A 25,501-nucleotide genomic window follows, 5' to 3' on the forward strand; every position below is an offset into this window, starting at 1 on the left:
CTTGCTGACTAAGTCGCAACTGGATACCACTATTCTTATAAACTCCTTCAATAAGATTCAGAAGACCCAGCGGTAAGCCCCAACTCACCAATTTACTCCATAGTTTGTTCCAATTGACACAGTCAAATGCTGCTGAAAGGTCTACTGAAGCCATAAATCTCTGACCTTTATCTTTCCTCCATGCATCTTCCTGGAGGCATCTAAGGGTAAGTCAATTGATATTTGTTGAGTGGGCTCTATGGAATCCTGTCTGAAAAATGCTAAGCAGATGATGCTGATTTTCCCATTCTACTAGATGTGTAAGTAGGAAAGCCAAATTTTTTTTACAATCGGCATCTATCAGGGCAATAGGCCTATACATTTTTGGCTCTGACCTACTCCCACACTGTTTTAAGAATGTCTCTAAATTCATGGAGCAATAGATGAGCCCAAAGATTGGGGTTTGATTTAAAGGTGTTATTTGTAAGCCCATTAGGGGTAGCCGCACGTGATCTTTTAGTTTTTTAATTAGACCCAGGACCATATCTATATCAAGTGGAGGTTCCCGGGTAGCTAATTCAAGTTTGGTCCTATGGGCTTCAGCCCAATCCTCCCCCATGTTTATTTGATGTCAATATCTATTTTTGAAAAAATCCAGCCATTCTTGCTCTGAGATTGGATTTAATTGTGAGACCAAATAGTTAGTATCCTGGATATTACCCAGTGTTCAGAATGAGCTAACTCGAGCATAGCTTCGGCGTCTTGTTGTAGGAGCTTATTATTCATGAATTTACAGAAGTTTACATATCTTTGTTTGAGCAACCTGGTGTTCTTAATCTGCAAGGTCTTATCAAGATTAGCTCTTCTAATACTTCGGACCTCTCTCTCCTCATAGCATTTTTTTCGAGGGCTACCTAATGATTGAAACTATGAGTCGGTCGTGTCCCATTACCGCTACTCTTTGCTGTAAAACTAACTTCAGATATTGCAGACCCAACCAAATTCTGAATTTCATAGATATTGAAGTTGGTAATTTTGCAGTCCATAGAGGTTTTATTCAGTAAAGCCCTGATATTAAAATTTAAAGCTTGAATATTCTTTTCAGTCCATCGTACTGCGTTTCCCGACACAGAAGTCACCAGCTTAGTCTGAGAGCTGTATTCCCTAGACATCACAACAATATCAAAGGACACAGCTAGTATAAAATTATCACTCCAATCATTCGGTGTGACCATAAAAGACATACAATTATTCCTCAGGTAAACATCAAGAAAAATATAGTCAAGCATCTTTGAGCTCTTTCCTCGCCGCCACGTATGCCAGACAGACACCTCAGATATTGATTTAGAGGACCCTACCACGGGCAGTAGCCCCATGCTGCACAAACCCACATACCAGATTTTACCAATCTGAGCTCGAGGTGAATGCACCAACTGTCTGCCCATTGTCAGAGCTATTACAACAGTGCAATTACTGACTTGGTAAATACGTGGAAAATTCCCCATTGAGTCCTATGAACTCTAAAGATATGGGCACTTACACTATCACTGCCACTTGTGATCCAGTGCTAATACTGCCAGACCAAGTGACTGTAACAGTATTTTCGTTGGGTGATATTCCAGAAGACTTACTGCTGGGATACCGCCCAAATTATGGTGAAGCCCAAAGGTTGCAGCTGCACTTGGACAGGGTACTCGGTTTACAGAATTCCCTTATTGGAGAAAGGAGGAGTACTGCTGCAATACATCCCATGGACACAAATAATGTAATGTGTACATTCCCATCACTTACTTCAAGGGCCTGTATATGGATCTATGAATTAGAGAGAATAACAGTTGGGATGAAATAAAAAGTCTACTTACTGCCCTATTAGGGAACATTTGGAAGCAAACTGGATATCCTGGTGTTACAGCACAAAATACTAATGGTGACAGAGCACCTTTTAATAATTGAAGATATGGCATATGGAGAGCTCTTAGGGTCTAGCACCCAGACTCATCACACATGAACGAAATTATGATTCATAAAATGAGAGCAGACGAAGATCCGACGGCTTATATTCTGGATATTCAAAAATAATGGAGATTAGAAGTTTGAGGGACAAAAACATAACCATTTTTACCAAATGTTATGTGTGGGACTTCCCGAGGAAGTGCAAAGACAATTGAGAAAAATTGTGGCAATGGAAGCAAAGCCATGGGTAGAGATACAACTTACCATTGTCAGTTAAAACAAGAGAAATACAGAAGGAAAGTTGAGGATAGGAAGACTGACAAAGCAAAGTTAATTCAGAAGAAATGGTCAACATTTTTGGTGGAAGGAGCAGCATCGTAAAGCAGAGGAGAAAGTTTTAATGCAAGAGGGACAGAGCAGGTAAAGCTAGCAGCAAACAAAAACTTTGCAGGAAGGGGAGAGTATAATTATCTTGCACGAGGCTGAGGGCTTGCACCCAGAGGCAGAGGCTTCAGGTTTCAAGCTCCACAAGGAGGAGGGTTTAACGGGGGCAACCTAGGTTTGGAGGTCAGCCACAGCAGTGTTAAACATGTGGGAATATGGAGCACATTTCATTTGGAGAGGGATGCAACAGAACTGACAAGCAGCAGATCCATGAGTGTGGACAGCATACCCCCACCTGATAGCGCTGAGCCACCCAGTATTTATGCCCAAGATCACCCACAGTATCGGCACAAGTGCCACAAATACAACAGACGCAACAAGGGATGCCACCCAAAAACAGCAAGTTCTGATGCAGATACAGCAAACACCACTGCAGACACAGGCCATAGCACAACAGAATTCAGTGACACCATGGAACACAAACACATTGACACAAGCACTTACACCTAGAAAAGGGGGAGTGACAGTAGTGGAAGGGAACCCTTTAACTGGCACAGGACTGGACATGTATTCACAATAGTGCAGCCTAAAGAAATACTTGATGTGTTCCTTCCTATTGATTACAGCAGACCCACAAAAGGGAACCGCAGGTTGGGGTGACCATAGATAACAAAACATTTTCCTTTTTAGTAGATACAGGGGTAACTCAATCTTGTGTTATGGAGGAAAGCTTCCCAATGTCAGGCATTGCCATTAATGGATTTTCTGGGGCAACAACTGTGATTACTTTTACAGACACTTTACCCATCAGCATAGGAGAACACACCATGTCTATGCCATTGTTATACTCTTGCTATACTCTCAAAGATGGATCACCAGACATATTCTGGGTGATGTCATTAAACCCAGACATATTCTGGGTTTAATGGCATTCCTCTTTGTGCCTCCTGACCATAAAATGCAAATATGAATTATTCTGCATTAACATAATGGATCCCTGGGTTAGAACTTATTATGCCCTTGTCAGTGAATGATATTGTCATGTTTAATTTACTCATCAAGTCTCTCCCCAATATGTTCTCTGGTGTCTTGTGAGAGTATAACAAGTGTATAACAATGGCATAGACATGGTGTGTTCTCCTATGCTGATGGGTAAAGTTTCTATAAAAGTGGGGTACACATATTGTTAGCATGGCTTCCAAGAATACAGGACAGACTATTGCGGTTACCCAGAGGCACCAATAGTGAGGGAAGACAGAGTAATTTTACACAGAGTTGATGAGGAGGGGACAAACTGCAGAACAGTGATAGCTCTTGATGAAGGAAATAGATTGACTGACTTAACAGATGAAAGATGACGACTCAGATGATGAAGTGATGTTTAATATAAGTCTTATATGTCAGTCAAAAATTGAAAATAGGTAGAAGCTCGCAATGTATCACAGACAGAGAAGAGGGCTATAAACTCTGCTACAGGTACTACGCAACTCTGGCGCAAATTAACAAGGCCAATCCATCCATTCCCGGAACTTGCTGGCGAGGATGCCCAGATCCTGGCTCGCTATTCCACATGATATGGGCATGCCCGAAAGCTGAAGTGTACTGGAGAGAGATAATCAATCATGTCAAAGAAATCACGGGCCTCTCCATCCGTGGGATCCCGGAGTCATTCTCCTGGGCGACACAGATGGGGGTGAATTCCCAGTCTCAGGCCACATCCCCAGGCTGTGTACGCATCTACTTCTAGCAGCAAAAATAGCAATGGCCCGGGTGTGGAGGTATAAAGAAGGCCCTTCAGTGGCCCTTTGGTGGGCGAAATGTTGGGACATAGCGGTCGCCGAAAAAATCACGGCGATCCGTACGGGCTTCCTAAATAGAACCATAAACATATGGGACCCTTTTATGGACTATGCAGTCAAATTCCCGGCCCTCACCAGGAGGCCACCATTGACCAGATGGCTCCAGGGCAGCTCGTTCTACTGAACCACAACCCTAAGCCATAGCCACCCTTTATGCCGCAACCAGTATATCCCACCTGGCATCCAAGGACAAGATGGACCATGGACAATGATGCTTCTCCCAGCATTTGGGCCCCCACACACCGGTCTCCCCGACAGTCACTGCTGCTTTAACAGATTATTGAATGCTGCACTATAACTGCTGTTATGATCAATGTAATGCTCTTTAAAAATGCCAATAAAATGTTGTTATGAAGAAAAAAAAAATGTCTCTAGTAAAGGAAGTACCGTCCTTGCTCCAGGAAGATTTAGCATATATACCATGCACATTGTGGATCAGCAGTCCATATGATGTTGGTCTATTGAAAGGAGTGGGGGCAGTCAAAATTCATTTGAAGCAAGGAGCTATTTTACCACAAGTAATATAATATCCAATGTCAAAGGAAGCTGACAAAGGTATCCATTAAACTATTGCCAACTTAGTGCGACAAAGGATATTAGTGCCTTCATAATCCCCATGTTGAACAGCTGGTACCCATTGAAAAAAGAGCCATGGTGGTCATGGAGATTTATCCTGGATGTACGCTCCCTGAATAATATTGTTGAGGCAGAGTTCCCATTGGCTCTAAACCCAGCCACAATATCTTGCAACATTCCATCCAAAGCTCAATATTTTACTGTGATTACTTTAACTAATGCTTTCTTTTCCATCCCCTTGCATGAAGAGTCACAGTATTTGACCTTGTTCACTTACTGCAGAATTAAACTAAAATCCCCCTCGTTCTTTAACCAAGTGCTGCAGATGGACTTGGGAAAAGTACAACTTGACAGCACAGTAATACAATATGTACATTTTAGTGTGCAGCAACATGGAGGAAGAGTGCAGGAGAGACTACGTAAAGCTGATGGCAGTATTGGCCGTGAAAGGGTATAAAGTTGACAAAGAGGAACTGCAATATTGCAATGAAGAGGTTTTATATAAAGGTCAGCTGATATCAAAAGAAGGAAAGAATGTGACACATGAAAGCAGAAGCAATCATAAAGATATCCAAGCCAGAGACAGTGAAAGGGTTCCAAATATTCCTAGGCCTTTGCAATTATTACAGGGAGTGGGTTTTCGACTATTGCACATATGTAAGGCTACTTTTAAAAAAGAGTGGCAAAGGCGCAAAAGGATAACAGTGATATTGACTGGACAGGCGAGATGATAGATGCCTTTGATGAATTGAAGCTAGCAATTAGCAAAGCTTCCGTGTCAGGGTTCCACGATTACAATGAAGAATGATTATTATTCTCCAATTCAAATGGAGTAGTGATGACAGCTGTCCCCAGTACTGTTTCTAATGTCACTCCTGTATCTGACTCTGATGTGGCCCTTCTTCTGTCCAAAACTCACCCTACCGCTGCTCCCAGCGATCTTCTTCCCTCCTTACTTATTCCTAAAGTCTATCCACTCCTGGTACCTTTTCCCACCTCCTTTTTCAATATCTGTCTCGCTACCTCAATTTTTCCATCTGCCTTTAAACACGCAACTATCATTCCTATTCTTACGAAACCCACAGCAAATCCTCTTCCTGTGTCACATTTTAATCCTATATCTCTTCTACCCTTCCGATCCAAGCTTCTTGAGCATATTGTCTATTCACAAATTTCATCTTTTTTATCTGCTCTATCCCTTCTTGCCCCCACTCAGTCTGGTTTCCCGCCCCATCATTCTAGTGAAACATCTCTGACCTCTGTACTCAATTCTCTTCTCACTGCTTGTTACTCAAAACCTTCTTTTGTCCTTATTCTTCTGGACCTTTCTGCTGATTTTGATATAGTGGAACACTCCTTGCTTCTTGACTATCTTTCATCTTTTGGTTTCCATGTTTCTGTTCTAGCCTGGTTCTCTTCTTACTTATCTAATTGAACTTTCGCCATATCCTGGGGTGCCAACACTTCTCCTTCACTTTCTCTCAATCACAGAGTCCCACAAAGGTCTGTTCTTGGTCCTTTTCTTTTTACCTTGTACACCTCTTTTCTCATGCCCATTATCTCTTCCTTCGGAGTATCACATCACTTCTATGCTGAAGATACTCAGCTCTTTCTTTCTCATCTTTCACACCTGACATCCAGCTCACCCTCTCATCTTGCCTCACTGCCATCAAGTCGTGGATGACTTCTCACTTGCTTACCCTTAACGCCGGTAAGACCGAAGTCCTTTTCTTTCCTTCTAATGTTCTTCCATTCCCATCTCCTCCACCTTCTATCCCCTTTTCACCTTCTAATCTCTCTATCTCCCCCATTGATCGCAATCTTGGTCTTTATTTTGACTCTAATCTTTCCTTTTCCCATCATATCTCTTTCACTTCACGCGCCTGTCATTTCCATCTCTACAATATATGTAAAATTCACCCTTTTCTCACTTTTCATGCCGCTAAGCTTCTGGCTTCCTCATTAGTCTTTTCTCAACTCTTCTACTGCTCTGTTCTATTCTTTGGTCTTCCCTGTTGTCGTCTAGCCCCTCTTAAATCAATCTATCACTCTTCTATTTGCTCACTTGTTTGCTCTCTTACTGAAACTCAATTTTCTATTTCCTTGACTCTCTCGGATGGCTCTCTTTTAATTCCCAGCTCAAATACAACTTGCTCTGCTGAGTATTCAAATCTCTGTATGGTCTTGCCCCCGAGTACCTTGCTTCTCTTTTCTCATTCTACTCTCCCCCTCAGCCTCTCCGTTCTGCTGGACGTTTCTGACTTAATGTTCCTCGTGCCCCCTGTGCACAATCCTGCTTTCGATCTTTCCAACTTCTCGCCTGCCTTCACTGGAACCTCCTTCCTCTATCTCTCTGTTCCATGTCCTCCTATTCTCTGTTTTGCTCTTCCATAAAAACTCATTTCTGTCAGTCATCTGTTTGATTGTTACTGGTTGATTCTGAACACCACCTTCCAATGCTGATTTTAATGTATTGCTGACTGTTTCTGTAAAGCGCTTTGGTAAAAAGCGCTATATAAGATATAATAAAATACAAATACAAAATACACACAGAAAACTACCATGGGACACAACCATTAGCATTCTTTAGTGGGATTTAAGTTCCAGTCATGAGAGGTCAACATCCCTGTGAGCAAGGATTGGTGTCACCAGCCTTTGCGATTTAGAAATCTGCCAGTATAGTTATGGGCTGCACAGTTACATTATACGTTGAGAATGCCCTATTTGCCATACTTGAAAATCCCAAAAACACATTGACTACACAGAGAGCCTGCAGTTATGAAGTAATTATATCAAACCCATCAATTAAAATTGTCACGTCCCGAATGGTAAATACAGCCAGATTTACAGCAGAACCAGTAAAAGAAGTAGATAACATGCATGATTGCACTAAGTACACTGAATACCATGATGAAATACCACATGTCAAGGAGGGGGATCATTCTCTTAATTGACAGGTCATCATCAATAGATCAGAGAAATTGCAAAAGGCATATTGGCCCAGCAATAGAGAAGGCAAACGAGAAAAACAGATTTAGGAAAGTGACAAGTGAAAGATCGCGAGCACATTTTTCAGCACTAGAAGCATAATAAGTAGTGCTGATTTTGGAACTTGAATGAGGTGATAATGGTGTATTCCAACTTCTTTAGTGGAACATTTATCATTCGGAATGAGTAATTCAAATGGGGTACCCTTCACAGCCACATTGTATTTTCTATATAATTATATGGATTTCAATAGGACAATTGGCTCAAGAGATTGAAGTCTAAGCTCATGTCGAATGGTGGCTATGGCTAAAGAGTTAGGTAGCTTCAGTATGCCAAAATAGACCTTCTAACAATGCCCATGTGTTCCAGCATAGGCAGAGCAGAATCTCTGAGCTGTATGTCAAGATTGGAACCGCCATTTGGTGGTAGAAGGCCAGTAAGGTTGCAAGGGAGAATTTGCACTAAATGGGCAAAATTCTCATGCCTTGTGTCACTAGCCACGTAGTTTTTGTTTGCAGCAAGAGAAAATGAGTATTGTCATCGATGTTTCTGTTAATTGTGACTCCCAAGTACATTAAAGTCTGTAAAACTTTGATTTTCTCACCTGTGATCCACCAGACGTGATCTTTTGTTAGTTTATTTCAAGCAGATTTCATATTCATGATTTTTGATTTCAAGATGTTGATCTTCAAATCATTTTTCTTTAAGAATTCAATGAAGCAAGTGATACGTATCTGGAGGCCTACCTGAGTGTAGTCCAAGAATATGATTTTGTCCACGTAGACAATCCAGGAGATTTACACACCATTGATCATTGGTGGGAAGGCTCTCACAACACTCTGAGATACAGTCAAATCATATATATATATATATATATATATATATATATATATATATATATATATATATATATATATATATATATATACATATATATATATATAAATATTTTTTTTATTTTTTTATTTGGCTCAATGGTTTACAACATAGGAAACCTTTAGCCATACATTTCCTCTTGGCATACAAAAGCCCACTAAATTACAAAAGTCTGTTCTTTAGTCCTGTATCCTTAAACAGTCACTCGTCCTGTACTTCATCTTCCACTGTCTTCTAGTTTCGCAGCATCATCTATTTTCTTGAATATGGCCAAAACACATTTAACCGGTGCTAAGATGATGTGGGGTTTTTCTCCTTCTAACAATGTGTGCCACCAGTCTTCTGCTGACCTTGTCAAATGCGTGTTCATCACCTCTCCAAAGAAAAAGTTTCTCTCATCTCTCAAAGCCTGGCAAGTGAGGGTCAGGTGTTTTAATGATTCAATTACGTTAGCATTCCGACATCATCTATATGAAGTGGCCAAGATCTGCTTGTTCCTTTTGTGTAGTACTTCTCTCGTAGGTCATATATTTAGGCGGAAACGTATGTACTGTGTTCTGTAAAATAAGTTCAAGAAGATTCTAAGGTAGCTGGGCTGCACATTCAGTTTCCTGGCTCCTAACCAGAAGACTTTGTATTGTTTGTATACTATGATGGCCTCCTTGGTCTCGATCCAGTCTTTCATATATAGTTTCCGTTTGATTTTACTTGGGTCTCTGATCAGTACGTCGTCGGATTCATTCAGATCACACACGATGGCCTGGCAGATCTTTCTCCATTCTCTCATAACGGTGCCTAATCATATATATATATATATATATATATATATTAAACAAAAAAGAGGTCAAAGCACAACCCTGCTTTAGGCCACGATGGGTGAGAATTTTCACAGAGTGGACCACTTCAGAGGTGAGTCTTACTCGAATAGATGTTACTGAATACAAGGCACCAATTGCATCTACAAGATCCTGGGGGCAGTTACATTTTTTCAATTTTCCCCATAATTTGGACCTGTTGACGCAGTCAAGCACTCTTTCGAGATCCATTGAAACCATATGCACACAATTGCCAGATGTTAAGGCCTACTGTTTGACTATTCCCAGGATGAAGAGATTCAAGCCAGTACGTACCCATACCCTTGATAACCCCTTTGCCGAGGGTCAGATCTCCCAGTCTTCTGGGCCCATCTTGTTAGGTGATGTAAGAGAATGGAGGCAAATATTTTCCCCATAGGGTCGAGGAGGGCGATCAGTCAATAGTTCTTGGGATCGGCTCGATCACCTATGTAACCAAAAATATTAATATAATTAATTTGCCATTTGGCAGAACACTATGGGGTGAATTTTGTTAAAATTCAAAATGAACAAAGCTCACTTCCCAGTGTGCGCTGAATACTATAGCCTATAATTTGTCTTTGTTCTTAAATCGGTCCAACCTTTTTATAAATCTTCCCCAACGCAGGCATTTCAGTAAGGCGGGTCTGAAATCCCTAATTCCCCAAAGCATTTCAATGTTTCTGTCTGACTTCCCAACATAGACCAAAGCAAGGGGAGGGTCTGAAAAACAAGGCGATAAATCACCCTGTGTTTATTTAAAACCAAAAGTGTGGGCAAAATCATAATTGCTATATGTATTTGAACCAATTTTGAAATCCTACTGCTAGCCGTTTAAGCCTGCAGGAAAATCAAAATCGCACAAAAGTACATATGAGCCTTTGTCATTGATCAGTGTAATTATTTTGTGAGGAAATTTGCAGAAAGTAAGAAGTGTGTCCGTGTTCTTTTTTACTCACTTTTGTGATTTACTAATGCTGAGAGAAGTTGATTTTATTGTGCCCCAGATAAAGTGGCGTTTAACATTTTTATGGAAATTTCTATTACTTTTAATTTAAATAAATGCCAATATATTTCCTGTACAGCGGCATGGTAATTTGGCCATTGTTAGCTCAGGGGAGAGGGATCTAAGGGGCATGATATCTGTCTGACATAGGGCTAAAAAAACAGTTTGTTGCATAACCACGTGAATGGGGGCGGAAGGAACTCCCCATGTTGAGGGTGGTTTCTCAATAAACCTATACACTGAGCAGACACTCACATCCTGCCACTTCCCTTCCCCACGCACCCATTCCATCCCAAACAATTCTGTCTGATCCCAACTCCAACCTAAATTTTGTTGATAGAAAGCAAGCCAAAATAAATTAGCATAATAATATCAGGCAGTTTTTGTGCTATAACAACCTTCATTTTCTGTGTTTTCAGTACAATACTGGGTTTTTGCTAAAGTTTTCAGTTGGTAGATTGTTTTTTGTTTAAGTAAACATCTATATTTTGTAGAACTTTGATTGGACATTCTTTTATTTTGGAACCAATCTACATAAGTTGTTTAGGTTGCTAATGGCATCGACTCATAACCCTCTGGGTCTGCCACTGAAGTCGAAGGAGTTATACCGTTAGGACTGTGCCTGTTTCACCTTTACGATTGGGATCACTGCTGGTTTAGTATGTGGGGCCAAGTAGGCAGTTTAGCCACTCCTCATCCCTCTACTCCTGCAGAGCAGTAGTCATTATGTCACAGGTTCTGATGCAAGAAATCTGCAGTGGTAGCGGCGTGCAGTATACATCAACATGACATAACATAGCAGCACTTTGGACAGCCTTCAACATGTTTGTATGACATTATCCGCTGAAAGCGAACAGTAGGTCATCCAGCCATGTGTTGTAACAAATATGTTAAGCTTTGCATCTTTCATAATCTGCTGCGCCCTGATACCCCTGGGTCTAGTGTGCATTAAAAGTGAATAAACAAACACACAGTTTGGTCTTGATGTTCTTCACTCAGTCACACGCTCAAAAAAGTGTAGTAGACAGCTTAGAGAACCCTAATCAGATCAGGTGCACAGCAGCATATGTGGTGCTCTGTGAATGTTTAAGGAACCATCCATAGATAGATTTGGGAGCTTCAAAAGTAAGTGCTGGAATAAGGAAGAGTGGTGTAGAGAATGAGGTCTGATTATTTACTGATGGCTTTCATTCCCCTCCCCCTGGTCTGTACTCATAACACTACTTGCAACCATGTGGCCTAACCTTTATTGAAGGGAGGGGCCAGGATCCTCATGAAGTTTAATTAAAGGGTTGCAGAGTAGCGGCCGATTTACACCTCTCAAGTTTGGAAAACTGGCACCTTAATACTTAAGAAAAAAAAAGGTTCCTGTTATAGAGGTTGGTACTTCAAAGTGAGAACTATGGAAAGGGAAAGTACTTCTAGGAGCAATCTCACTTCACACTGAACCCATTCAGTTCCTCGGAACAGAACCTTCACGACTGGCTGCAGCCCCCGAGTCTGCAGCTTTAGGTGTTTGTAGGTGAAACAGATGCGAGTCCGCACAATAAAAACACAGGGATACTTTTTAGATAGAAAAATAATTCTTCTAATTGAGGAATGAGTGAAACGTCGTTTTTTTCTTCTTTCACGGTGAGCCGTGTTCACATATCCAAGCAGTGTGTGGAAGTTTGCACTCATAGAAAACGGATGCTGAAACACCTCTAGCCGATCCTTCCACTGTTCCTCGCGTGCCTTTCAGCAAAGCGCTAATGAGCGCTATGGCGGCAGGCCCGAGCAGCCCATTACGCGCGGTAACCCGAGCGCTCAGCCAGCTGCAGGCGCGGCGGCTGCTGCCAGAAAGGAAAGCCGTCGCCCACTTCCCAATGTGCTCGCTACTTTGCGCTAAAACTATTGTTCTACATTTTTGGAACCGGCCAAAAGGAAAGAGAAGCAAACTACCATGACCCGGTGACATAAGAGAAGTGGTGCCTTCAATGTGCTGTGTGGCCTCGCATCCTGCGCGAGACGTGCGGCGCTGCCTGCAGACCCTGGCCTTGCAGGCGCACTGGGCTGCCAGAGTTTCGCCACGTTCTACTGCAAATGTACAAAGACGCGAAAGCCGAGGACAATCCTCCAAAAACACAATGACGTGACACTTTGTTTTACCTTTGTTATGCAAAAAAAATGCTACGGGTAAAGGTCCCTGCACACAACTAAATTATTCCGCCCACGTGTCTACTCATGTGGTTAGCTCACTACTACGTTGTGTCGAATCATTGACATTTTCTTATTTTTTTATTTTTTATCTTATTCATTTTTTTCCCTTACGTTTTACACCGGGATACAATGAATTGTAAATGGTCCGTCCTGGGAGTAATCGCACTTTGATCTCCAGCAACCGGAAAACTTTCAGGAGTGCATTGTTGTAAAAACCCTTGAGAATGATCCGTTGGAATGTTGGGCATTGAATGTCTGACAGGGACAGACATGTGTGAAGCACCCCAGAAAGTTCCACACGAGGTCAAAGTCTACAGGCCTCACAAAAAAAGCAAAACAGAGCAAGAAAAGCACACGCATAAATCACCGTGAATTGTTAGGGTAGATTTCGAAATGTGATGGTCGCAGCCTGAAAGGAAGGGGATTTCTTCGAGGTAAATGCAGCTTTCCATTGTACTTTCTAATTTACTCCCTGGGAACAATCCAGGATGGTACTTGTACCCTGTAACTGTGCATTGTCTGCCTTTGTAATATATAATAATTGACACGATAAGTGTAAGTGTTCGTGCCAGGAAACTGAACATTGCAATCTGGTGTTGTGCTCAGTTTTATGATGCTGGATATTTTGATATTCGTTCTGCAACGCGACCAAGAGAACCTTGAATGAACTATACAATTAAAATGTCAGAAAGTACAGAGCAATCAAGCAGATACTTTTTATTGTCCTCATCCCTATCCCCCCCCTTGTCTTCATGCGCCTTGAAACACCATGTTTTGCTGTATAGTGCGTATTACCAATAACCAATACACAAATACATACATGATGGTTGTGAAATAATCATACATAACTATAAAATTTTTTAAAAGTTTCTATGGAACCATTCATGTTTTTCAACATGTATTGTTCAGACATGTTGATGTTTAAAAATATAAGAAAATACAAATGGGGTTATCAATGCCAATTGTATGACACAACACTTCTGCTTAGTAGATGACGTGCATAACTAATATATATATATATATATATATATATATATATATATATATATATATATATATATATATATATATATATATATGTATATATATATATATAAAAAAGAATTGATGGTGATATACTAATTACAACAGGATTATCCTACTGTTTATTATGGAGTGGTGGTTGAAGACGTGACCAGCTGCCACAGAAGGTGGCTGCTCAACTGATTGGCCTGTACACCACGCTCTTTTCCCCAAAAAGGCATTTACCTCACATCTTAAAGCACGGAATCCGGTATTTCATAATGCAGACTGCTTGCTGTGCTTTATGACTTGATTCAGGAAAAATCAGCCAAGGGCTTTCTTGAATCAATCAAACAAGTTATTTTTTGTTTGAACATGCCTGCAGTGTGTGGGCAAATGTCTGTAGTGTGAGGGCTGGGAATAGATAAGCAGTGTTGGGTTGGGTGTATGGATGCGTTGGTGTGTGGATGAATTGTGTGGGTTTGTGGTTGAAGTATGCAACCGTATGGGCATGGTTCGTATGCATGCATTATAGGCAGGGGTCAAGTCCTAAAAATTAAAGTGGGGGACTCATCCACAAACGTAATGGGATGTGACATCGCCAGAAATTAGCATATTAAGATGAAATAGGGACATTTCATTAACTTGACTTTGCATAACCACCCAAATTGCCAGGACAAAAGGCATTTGCCTTTCATAAAATCAACACACACACAAAACCAAGAGAGGATATTTTCTTCTAATAGTGTTTTTGAAAGCTTTAAAAGGTGTGCATGATTTAAACTCCAAGAACCAACACACATGTTTTCCCTGGGTCTTGCAGTACCGAAATGAGACATTTCACCATTAGTTGTTTGCTATTTTTCCTCAGGTTATATAATACAGTGCTGAAGTGTCCGGCCTACAAACCTGACGACTGCAGTTTGATCCCGGAGGTCAGTTTTAATTCATATATTCGAAGAGGATATTCAATGTTACTCATTTTAGCCAGGGGGCACTGAGTCCACCCTCTGAATAAAGTGGGTGGACTCCGTCCCCCTGCGTGTACCCTCGACTTGAGCACTGATTATAGGCACTGAGTGTGGGTATATATGTTCAGTTTGTGGGCATGTGTGTGGAGAGTGTGGGGATATGGGTACAGAATGAGGCCATACAAGCCCATTCTGTACAATTATTGGCATAGTGTAATGTCATGTCCGAAATTGATATTGTTTACAACCATGCTAGAGTGAAAAAAAATTATGTAGAGAGTATGGGACACATGCGATTGAAGAATTTCATTCTTATCACTTTCTATCGTACCTAACAGCGGAACATAAAACATTTGTTGTAATTGCTCCCTATTTCCTAATAGACATTATAGAAGGTAATTACTAAAATTGACTAATACATTTTCCAAATTCAAACCTGTAGGGTAAAGTTAAAGATCAAGAGTGTCTAACTGAACTGTTTGGTTACATATTCTTCTAGCGAGGCCTATTGTTACCTACACTATAATCGAAGCTCATATCGACCTTTTATGTGTGTGTGTGTGAAAAACTAAGAAACATAGTTGTTCTGCAACTGCAAAGCGTACGTTGCTGTGGTACATGCTTTGTCTGGTGGTTGTATCACTGAAAGTTGCAGTGCTGCTGCCCACAATGTGTCTGTTATATGCGTGATACATAATCTTGCTCTGCTACACCACCAAACTCACCAAACTCACAAGATTCCAAGCTAAAAAGTATTGAACCCCTTCCTAGTAGGTTAGTTATTTCACTGATAAGGCCCATACTGCAACCATTCTATTTGATGGAAGCTTACACTGCTGATTCAACCTATTCTTTATGATGAATGCTTGCACTTCCGTGACTCAAGCTTACAGAGTCTGTGTTGAGGGAAGGTTACCTTACACCTGTGCAGCCCACGGGGCTCTTTTCTACATGATATAATGTCTTAATGCTGAGGCCAACGGTGAGTTGTTCTGTGTAAGGGAAGCTTGCAATACTATAGTCCATGTTGACATGTTTGTGAGGGAAATATTCACTATTACTGCCCATGCTGATGTGTACGATCTGTAATAGCTTGCACTACTGTGTTTAATTCTGTACCTGATCTGTTTGGGAAAATACTATTCTACTATTAAGGAAGTTCATATTGCCCTCTTATGTGTTTGTGTGTGTGAGAAACTGGGAAGCGTAGTTCTTCTTCATATGCAAATGTTACGTTGCAGTGGTACATGCTTTGTCTGGTTGTTGTGTCTATGAAAGTTGCAGTGCTGCTGCCCACAATGTGTCAGTTATGTGTGTGATAAAGAATCTTGCTCTGCTACCCCATCAAACTCACAAGATTTCAAGCAAAAAAAGTATTCAACCCATTCTTGACCTCTTTCCGGTAGAACAGTTTTTACATAGTTAAGGTCCATGATGCAACCATTCTATTTGATGGAAGCTTACACTCCTGAGTCAATCTATTCCTTTTGATGAATTCTTGCACTTCCATGGTTCATGCTTACAGAGTCTGTGTTCAGGGAAAGTTACCTTACAGGAGTGCAGCCCACCGGACTCTTTTCTACCCTAAGGAATGTCTTAATGCTGAGGAGAGCAGTGACCTGTTCTGTACAAGGGAAGCTTGCAATACTGCAGTCTATGGTGGCATGTTTGTGAGGGAAACATTCACTTATACTGCCCATGTTGATGTGCAGTATTTGCACAAATGTACACTAATGTGTCCAATTGTGTACCTGATCTGTTTGGGTACATATGGTTCTAGTGAGGCCATTGTGACCTACACTATTAAGGAAGCTCAGATTGACCTTTTATGTGTTTGTGTGTGTGAAATACTAAGAAGCGTAGTTGTTCTGCATATGCAAAGCTGCGTGTCTGTGTTACATGCTTTGTCTGGTTGTTGTGTCAATGAACACTGCAGTGCTTCTGCCCACAATGTGCCTGTTCTGTGTGTGATACAAAATGTTGTTCTGCTACCTCACCAAAGTCACAAGATTCCAAGCTAAAAAGTATTCAACCCCTTCTTGGACTCTTGCTGGTAGGGCATATTTAAAGCACTGGCACTTTTTTATTTTTTACAAATAAGAACTGGGTTTAGCAAAACAACAACAAAGAACAAATGAATGCAATCTATATTCTCTCATAGATAGCCATAGATAACCATGCAGTAACATAGATTGCAGCATAAACACTCTATTTAAAACACAGACATTTTCAGATTACCACACAAAACCCTTCTAAAACTACGAAATGTGGTTATAAAACCATTGGAGAAAAAGAAAATCAAATTTCTACTGCTCTGTGAGCATTTATTTTCTTTTCACCGGAGCAAGTATACCCAGTGTTTCTATACCGTACACCTCAATGTAGAGCCTAGTTCTTCAAACTGAGTTGGTGTCTCTCGCCACCATCGACAGGACGCCTAGTCCTGTCTCCCTCTTCCTCTCAGATTGGTCTGACCTCACCTCTTCTCTTCTTGCCTCCACCTTCAAGCTTCTCCTCCTCCGTGCCTTTAATATTCACCATGACTCTCTTGATTCAGCCTCTGGACTCTTTAGCAGCTTCTGTGAATTTCTCTCCCTCACCATTCTTCCCTCAGGACCGACGCACTAGCCGGACATACCTTGGATGCTCTCATCTCAGAAGACATCCCCAACTCCAAACCTTTTACCACACCTCTTTCCTGGTCTGACCATGCTTTCCTGTGCTCTCACCTGGATCTCATAGGTCCCCGGCTAAGCATCTGCCTGCACTGCCAGTCTTCCTCTCCGTCAGTCAACCGATGAAGCAAGCATCAGTTGCTGCTTTTGCTGCCACTTTAATCCCCACCCTATTCCTACCACGGACTCCCACACTGACTCTGCCCTTTCTACTCTTCACCTCTCTATCACCAACACCCTTGGAATCTTTGCCCTTGTCATGAGGATCCGCATGAAGCCTGTCTCCAAGCACAACACCTGGTATAATTCTGACCTAGCCTCTCTGAAACGCAAGTGCAGAGTTGCTGAGCACAAGTGGCAGGCATCTATCACATCCTCTGACAAACTGGCCTGCCGTCTGCTTCAAAGGCAATACAGACACTTCATCCGATCGAAGAAGAGGGCCCATATCCAAACCTGCATCTCTGGTGCCACTAACATCACAGGCAAACTGTTTAAAATCTGCAAGCAACTCACCAATCCTTCTGCACTCTTCACGTCTCCCCTTTCCTCCATGCCCCTCTGTACATCACTGGCCTCTGACTTCTTGACCAAAACTTGTGTTCATTCTCCTCCACAGCCCACCCTCTTCCCTTCCCAGTTTTCAGGCCTCACTTGGACAACCTCTCCCTTTCCCTCCTCCTCTCCTCTTTCTCGCCCATAGCACTGGGTGAGGCCTCTAGACAAGTCCTCTCTCTGAAAGTCTCCTCCAAACATTGCCTCAGTTGTGCCAGCCTTGTGCAATTTTTTTAATAATACCCTTGCCAATGGCTAATTTCCTGCTAACCCTCAAGCACCCCTTTGTACATCCTCTCCTCAAAAAGGTTCCTGTCTGGCTAACTACCGCCATATCTGCATTACGCCCTTCATGGGCAAACTCATGGAGAAGCTGGCCATCTCATACTGATTCAACACACTGAATCTGTTGGTTGTCTCTATGACCACCAGTCTGGCTTCAGACAAGCCCGAGGCATGGAAGCCGCCCTACTGAACACCCATGAAGTCTTGCTCTCAAATCTCGATTCCAACTCTCCTGCCATTCTTAGCCTTCTGGACCTTTCCTCTGCCTTTGACTCTGTCAATCATGACACCCTAAAAGATCAGCTTTGTGACACCCTTGGCATCACAGGACTGGGAATGGGCTGGTTTACCTCATTCCTATTCCGACCGGCCTTCGCAGGTTCAACTGGGCCCTTTTTTCTCCCCGATATAATCTCCACCTGCAGCGTCCCTCAAGGATCTATCCTCTGTATGTGGCTCTTCAACATCTTCCTTGCCCCTCTAGCCCACCTTATATCCACCTGCTCTCCTCACTTCCAGTGTTATGCAGATGACACACAGCTCACCTTTAAGCTTCCCTCCACTGCCTCCTCTTCCTCCCCTCTCATCACGACTGACTGCTATTCAGGCATGGGGCCTCATTACATGGATGGCGGTAAGGATTTACTGGTACCGGTAAAATACTGGTACCGGTAAATCCTTACCGCCTTACTATGAGGTCCCTTTGCGGGTTAGGGAATTTAACACCTGCTTTTTGCAGGCGTTAAAACCCAACCCGCAAAGGGACCCAGGGAGCTAATTACGGTACCGCAATTTGCGGTACCGCAATTAGCGCCTTCCCCATTCCCATTATGCCCTATGGGGCAAAAATGGGAATGGGGAAGGGCAATGGTGGAAGGGGGAATTACCGCCCCGCCAACCTTGGAATGGGGCGGTAATTCCCCTTTCTGCCAAGGCGGTGCCGGTATTTTACCAGCATGAACCATGGCGCTAATAGCGCCATGGTTCTCCGCCATCCGTGTAATGAGGCCCATGGTCTTCTGCGAATAGTCTCTGCCTTAAAGCCAGTAAAACTGAGACTCTTCTCATTGGGACACCAGCTCCATCCTTCCCACCTACCCTCTGGCTACCCTCCTCAGGCTTGAGCTGGATCTCCTTAAGGTCCAGAAGCTCCTTAAGACTTTCCCTTTCTCCTCTTCTTTCCCTCTCTCTATCCCATGCTAACGCTGCTGTCTGCTTCAGAGACTGGCTACCTGTTTCCCTCTGATTACTACAGGGCAAAAGGTCCCCCGCCCAGTCCACCCTGTACCTCACACTTAGCAGGTAGACTTGCACAACATGAAATCCCATGCACTTGCCCTCCTGACCTCTCCTCAGCACTTGCCTAGCTCCTGTTGCCCTCTTACCCCCTCATCTCCCCTTCCACCTGCACTCTCTCCTCCTTGCCTTGCACTTCCCTGCCCACCCTAGTACTTTGCATTTCATGCAGACCGGCAATCCCTCCCCTCCCTCTCACTTCTTGTTACTACACTTGCACGATCCGAATGCCACAAGGCCTAGTAGGACCATTATTGTTATCTTCTCCCTTGTTCCTCCTCCTTTTTTTGTCTTGTGGTGCCTTGAAACATCTTTTGATGTAGAGGTGCCTTCCAAACATCCAATAAATAAATAAAATAAATAAAACAACTTGTAGCAAATCTTGCCACACATGTTTTAGATATTCAGCAGTACTGACTATTTTAACAATTACAGTAAGATTCAAAAACGAACTTCCCAAGGCCCCATTAACAGCTTATTATCAAAAAACTTTCAGCAAAATAGAGAGAAAGAACGTATAAATTCAAATAATGTTCTATCACAGACCATAACATAACATAGACTGCTGCTTGATCACTATCCTTAAAACACACAAGTCAACCAGAAACACACAAGTAAAGCAGGAAATGAAAGCTATAGCCTTTACTAACACAAACCAAACTTACTTAATATACCTTGCATAGACCAGAGTGCAAATAAAGCATCAAATATATAAATATGCACTATCATTCACCTTGAACTTATCCAAAAGGTGCACAGATCTTCACAACAGTGACAGCATCAGCATTTGCACAGTGTGGGTTCTGCAAGTGGAATGTCAAAAGTATTCAAAATGGTGCCTATGATACATTTAAAAATTCAATGGCACAAAATGAGGACTATTTCCACTGCAACCTATCACAGGCAAGTACACAATTGTAAGAGTAACACCAGCCAATCACAAACACCAAAACACACATATCTTTCATGCCCAAATCCTATTTAAAAAACAAAAAAACTGGGGATAATTTTCCTAGAGACAGAGAAGGAGAGCACATATCATGGCTGGTGTTAAAACTGTATGGTTCATTGGAGACAGTTGGTTATTTTGGTTACTGATTTTTTTTGCGAGAAACTAAACAATAACATGGACCTAGGATTGACTGATTTTAGAATTAAATGGTATGGATTATGGGGAATCTGATGGTCCCAAGTTCATCCTAAATTGTTCAGTCGGAGAAACACAGGACAGCCAGACATCATACTCATTCATTGTGCAGGCAATGATTTGGGTAATATACAATATATGTCTATTACTTTAATGATGGAACAGGATTTGGAAAAACAAATAGAACTTTTTTTTCACACCGCTTTCATATTTCCCAACCTGACTCAGAGGCAAAAATGGAAGTGAACCACCAGGTTTAATATTAAAATTGAAAAAAATCACAGAGAAATGTTAATAAAATAGTTGTAGCTTTCATCAAATATCAAAAACTATTCTGGATATCAAACAACAACAGCAAATTCTACATGTCTAACCTGTATAGACATGATGGGGTACACCTAACTAATAAAGGAAATGCTGTGTGCCTTGATAACATCAAAGCAGTACTTCAAATGTGCTGAAATACTACACTCACTGTACCCCAAAACAGTCCTTTTAAGGACTACCTATTACATACATTACAAGGCCTGTGGTAGCGTCCCTGTAGTTATGGTTAAGTTGCTTAACTCAAAAAAGAGTACATTTTGGGCAGCTAATAACTTTGCGCCCCTGTGCAAATTCTCAACAAACTGAATAATTCTGCAAAGTTTGGTGTGTTTTTGACCGGGGTTGGGGGAGGCAGAGTTATATGGGGGATTTTAACATTTGTGGAAATCCTCATAGACGCAATGGAAAAATAATTTTTCTCATGCCTACAGCCCAAACCGCTGGATGGATTTTCACCAAATCTGCGCCAGGAGCCGCAGCTTGGTCCCAAAATCATGTATTTGTAAATTTGGTGTAAATCCGTCCAGTCATTTTCTTTTAAAATGGCCAAAAAGTAGTTCAACAAAAATTGTCAATCATTGTAAGACAAACCTTAAGGGTTTTCTATCAAACAGGACTACTGATCGCGCATTACCTTGACTTTTAGGTATATAATTTTTGGAGTGAATTGTCATTCTAGAATTATACATATATTGTGTTTTGTCTTACAATGATTGATAAAGAGATATTGAACTAATGCGCAACTAGATTAGCACAGCTAGCGGAATGGATACGTTGCTTAGTAACACCTTGAGGTGCATAGTTACGGCGTCTGGTTGTCATGGAGACACATAAAGTAGTCCCAAAATGGCGCTGGCCTAGATCGAGAGAAGCCGACGCGTGAGACTGTCCTGCTAACTGGCGAATGAGTAACTTTTACAATACAGAGTTTTGACAATGTGGTTGAGGATTTTCCTCTAAAATTGACCCATAGCTGTTTGGGCGGGTTAGAATGTCATTAACAAGGATTAATGTTTACTCGTGATAACGCTGCATGGTGTAGTGCTATGCGCGTTTAAGTGTATGGAGACTGTTGCATTTGGACAAAGCAATATGCTTGGATTTACATGAAGACTAATCTTACCTACCTTTAATCATAGTATATGAGATGAACTAATTAACAACGTATCTGAACCGCACCAGATGTGTGGAGACACATTAGAATAATAGTAATGAGAAACTGAGCAATGCCAGCAGAATGAAATGCAATTTTAGACGGAATGAAAACTAAACTATGCTTTTTGATATCATTATACAATTTTGGGGATTTCAAAAGAAGTATGATATAGACTTTCCCGTCATTTTTCCTTTTCATATGAAATAGACTACAATGGGATTTAACCCTTTATAATTGCGAAGAGTGAGGAATCATTGAACACCCTAGTGGGTAAGTCTTTACCTGGAAGCTCTGTGGCCTTTGTGGTTGAGTATATAATATTTAGGTATTGTTCCTTACTCATATTACATTTGTTGCCTTTTCTCTCTTCCTGCTTGTTTCTCCTGCACCCACACCACCACTTGGGTAATTATGCATTTTTTAATTTTTTTAATTTTGAATATGTATGATTGTTCAAGCCCTATTTTGAGAAAGGCCTTTGATGGCCGAAACACGTGTAAAGCAAGGGCGAGTGTGATAGTAAATCAATATAAATAAATTCAAGTATTTGAAATAAGGCGCAATTTCCTGGACTCTCCTTCATGCGGTTGCATGCTATTTGCTCATATATTAGACTTTTTTTTTTGTGGCTTACCGTCAGTCCAGTGATCTGCGACAACAATACTGATTATTCTGGGAAAACGAGAATTTGTTGCACCTATTTTCAAGCATCAAGAGTCGCCCAACAGACCAGCTGTAACCCTAAGCCCAGTTCACCTGTTCTTAATGGTTCTTAAGTACAGTGTTTCCCCAAAACCACCACAAAAGAATATCCACACAATATACAAGTGATAATACAGCTTCTTTAAATAAAACAAGGTTTCAAGAATATATACACCTATACATAATAATACTTTGTACTTGGAATACTTATTCAAAGAATTCTAAATCGATTAATTCTATGTGGTACCACACATAACTTAAATCCAGTAATAGATGCAATAAATACAGGCAGTTTTAAATAGGCAGGTGGATTCTTAAGTTAGGTATAACAGCATAGAATAGGGAAGAAAGGTAGGTTAGTTATGAACAGTGGCAGATTGATTTCTTTAAACTAAACAAGTAATTCTGAGTGAGGATCCCCGCACCTGCGCAACCTGTAACGGAAAAGTTAGGGACTAACGTATGTTGTCTTTTACAGCCCAGTCCAATAATGTTCAATAACCTTGTGCTTTCTTTTAGAAGGTTCTACCACCCCAAAGCACCTGGGAGGCCACAGGAGAACAGGAAAACAGGATCCAAGATGAATCTGAGACCGCTAGACGACTTCTAAGGCTAGAAGATGCTCTTCCTCATCACAGTACCTTTGGTACCTTGGCAGGCGAAGTGGCAGAGTGTCTCAGCTTTACTCGACGATTCCCTCCGAGGATGGATCCCCTTTGAAAGATGGAGCCACTGGGATGCTGAGTCCAAGAATAAAAAGGAACCAAAGTCTTTCTGAAGTGCAGCAGTTTGGCTCTTCGCTGTGCTCTCCTTCGGTCGACGATTTCTCAGACTGTAGAAGTCCTGTAAAAATGAAACTTGCTGTGTGTTCCTTAAAGGCTTGGCAGATGAAAGTAAGACTCCTTGGACCCTTCGATGACTTCAGGCGGTGACAGGCATATAGGTTACTTTTGGGGTTGGGTTTTGGAATATCGCGGTTTTTCCGACTTTCGGTTCTTCGGTGCTGCAGCCGCAATCTGGACTTCTGGATGGATTCTGGCAACCTGGACTCGACCACTGGAGTGGACCATGGATAGCCACCAAGTTTGAACCCTCTGGACATGTTCATTAACTTCTGGTGGCAGGAAACCCACCGGCGGACCTTCCACTGCAGCCAACGTCTATGGATTCTCTCCAGCGGGAAAAAGTGGTCAGTGGAGATGGCAAGGATGTCCTTTCAAATGTTCTTAGGCAGTTTGGAACTTTGACAGCAGCACTATGCCAAGATACCCCCTCTTCTGGGTGGTAGACTGCAACAGCTTCCAGCAGTCACAAAAATGCACCTCCAGACCGTGGATGACACCAATGGACTTCTCTGGCTTCGAGATGTCCGGCATTCTTCTTCTGGACTTTCGAAGACCCCTTATTTGGACGGCAGGCGCACAACACTGGCTCCCAGGATATTTCAATGAAGAGCAGCAGTTTTGGACAATGGTCCCTTGTAGCTCGGGTAGAGGTCCCCTTTGCAGGTCCTCTTCTTGGGAGATGCAACAGCTTTTGCTTAACTTGAAGACATTGCAGCAGCAGACTTCTTCTGCAGCTGGGCTTCAAGGAACAGCTTCTTCTTGCTTCAGCTTCAACTTCAGCTTCTGAACAAATTGGTAAATGAGAAGTCCTCAGATATACACATCGGGGGCCAGATTATAGAAACTTTGCACCGGTGCAAGTGCAAAGGTGCATGGTATTAGCACTAGGGCAAAGTTTGCCCTATTTTTAAAAACACTGAGACGCATTAGTAAACCATTGCACCACAACAAGTGCAGTTTGCCATGTTATAAGCACCAGGGCAAACATTGCCCTAGTGTAAACAAGATACATTTTCACTGCATTTTTGCACCAATGGAATTAGCAATAGAGCAAATGTTGCCCTAATGGAAAAAAGCATCAGAATTATATATTTTTGTACTAGGTGCTTTTAATATGCTAAACTGCACTTGTGGTGCATGATTTGCTAATGTGTCACGGTGTTTGGAAAAATAGAGCAGTCTTTGCCCTAGTGCTAATACGTGCAACTTTACACTTGCAGCAGTGAAAAGTTTATGTAATCTGGGCTCTGTTTCCCATTCACTCTGGCTGAGCCAGGCTCAGTCAGCCAATCACACAGAAGGGCCTTCATGCAGGCAGGCAGCCAATCAGGCTCACAGGCATTCAGACCATTCATTCTACCCAGACACCCATAACAAAGAATGTGGATTGGGGCAAATATCCAGCCTTTCAGCACTCAAAACTGCATTCATGTCAGATTTAGTCAGGGCTGTCTCATTCATAGTGTCATGCACACAGAAACCAGACCTCCACAACAGAGAATGTGAGTTGACTTCCATCTCCAATCACACAGGTCCCACCCCTAGGGTGTATGCACAACACACAACACCCGGGAAGGCTTCAGTCAGTCTGTCAAGAGTCAGCCCCAGGGCCATATATGGTATTTCCAGCCAACAGCCAGTCAGGGGGAAAGGAACAACAGAGACATATATGGTGTTTCCAGCCAACAGACATTCAGGAGCAAGGGACAGAGTCAGGGCTTCCGAGGACTTTGAGAAACAAGATAAAAGGCATTATAAACCAAGAGGCCACAGTGGCCATATTGCCTTTGTGTGGGAATCCATTGATTCCTAACAGAGGGCCTGGGTTTCCCAAACATAGAGAACACTCATAGCCACTGCCAGGTCAGCATGAAGTTGCCACCAGCC

Source organism: Ambystoma mexicanum, chromosome 2q, assembly GCF_040938575.1.
Source record: "Ambystoma mexicanum isolate Mex_15411 chromosome 2q, UKY_AmexF1_1, whole genome shotgun sequence".
Lineage (NCBI taxonomy): Eukaryota > Metazoa > Chordata > Amphibia > Caudata > Ambystomatidae > Ambystoma > Ambystoma mexicanum.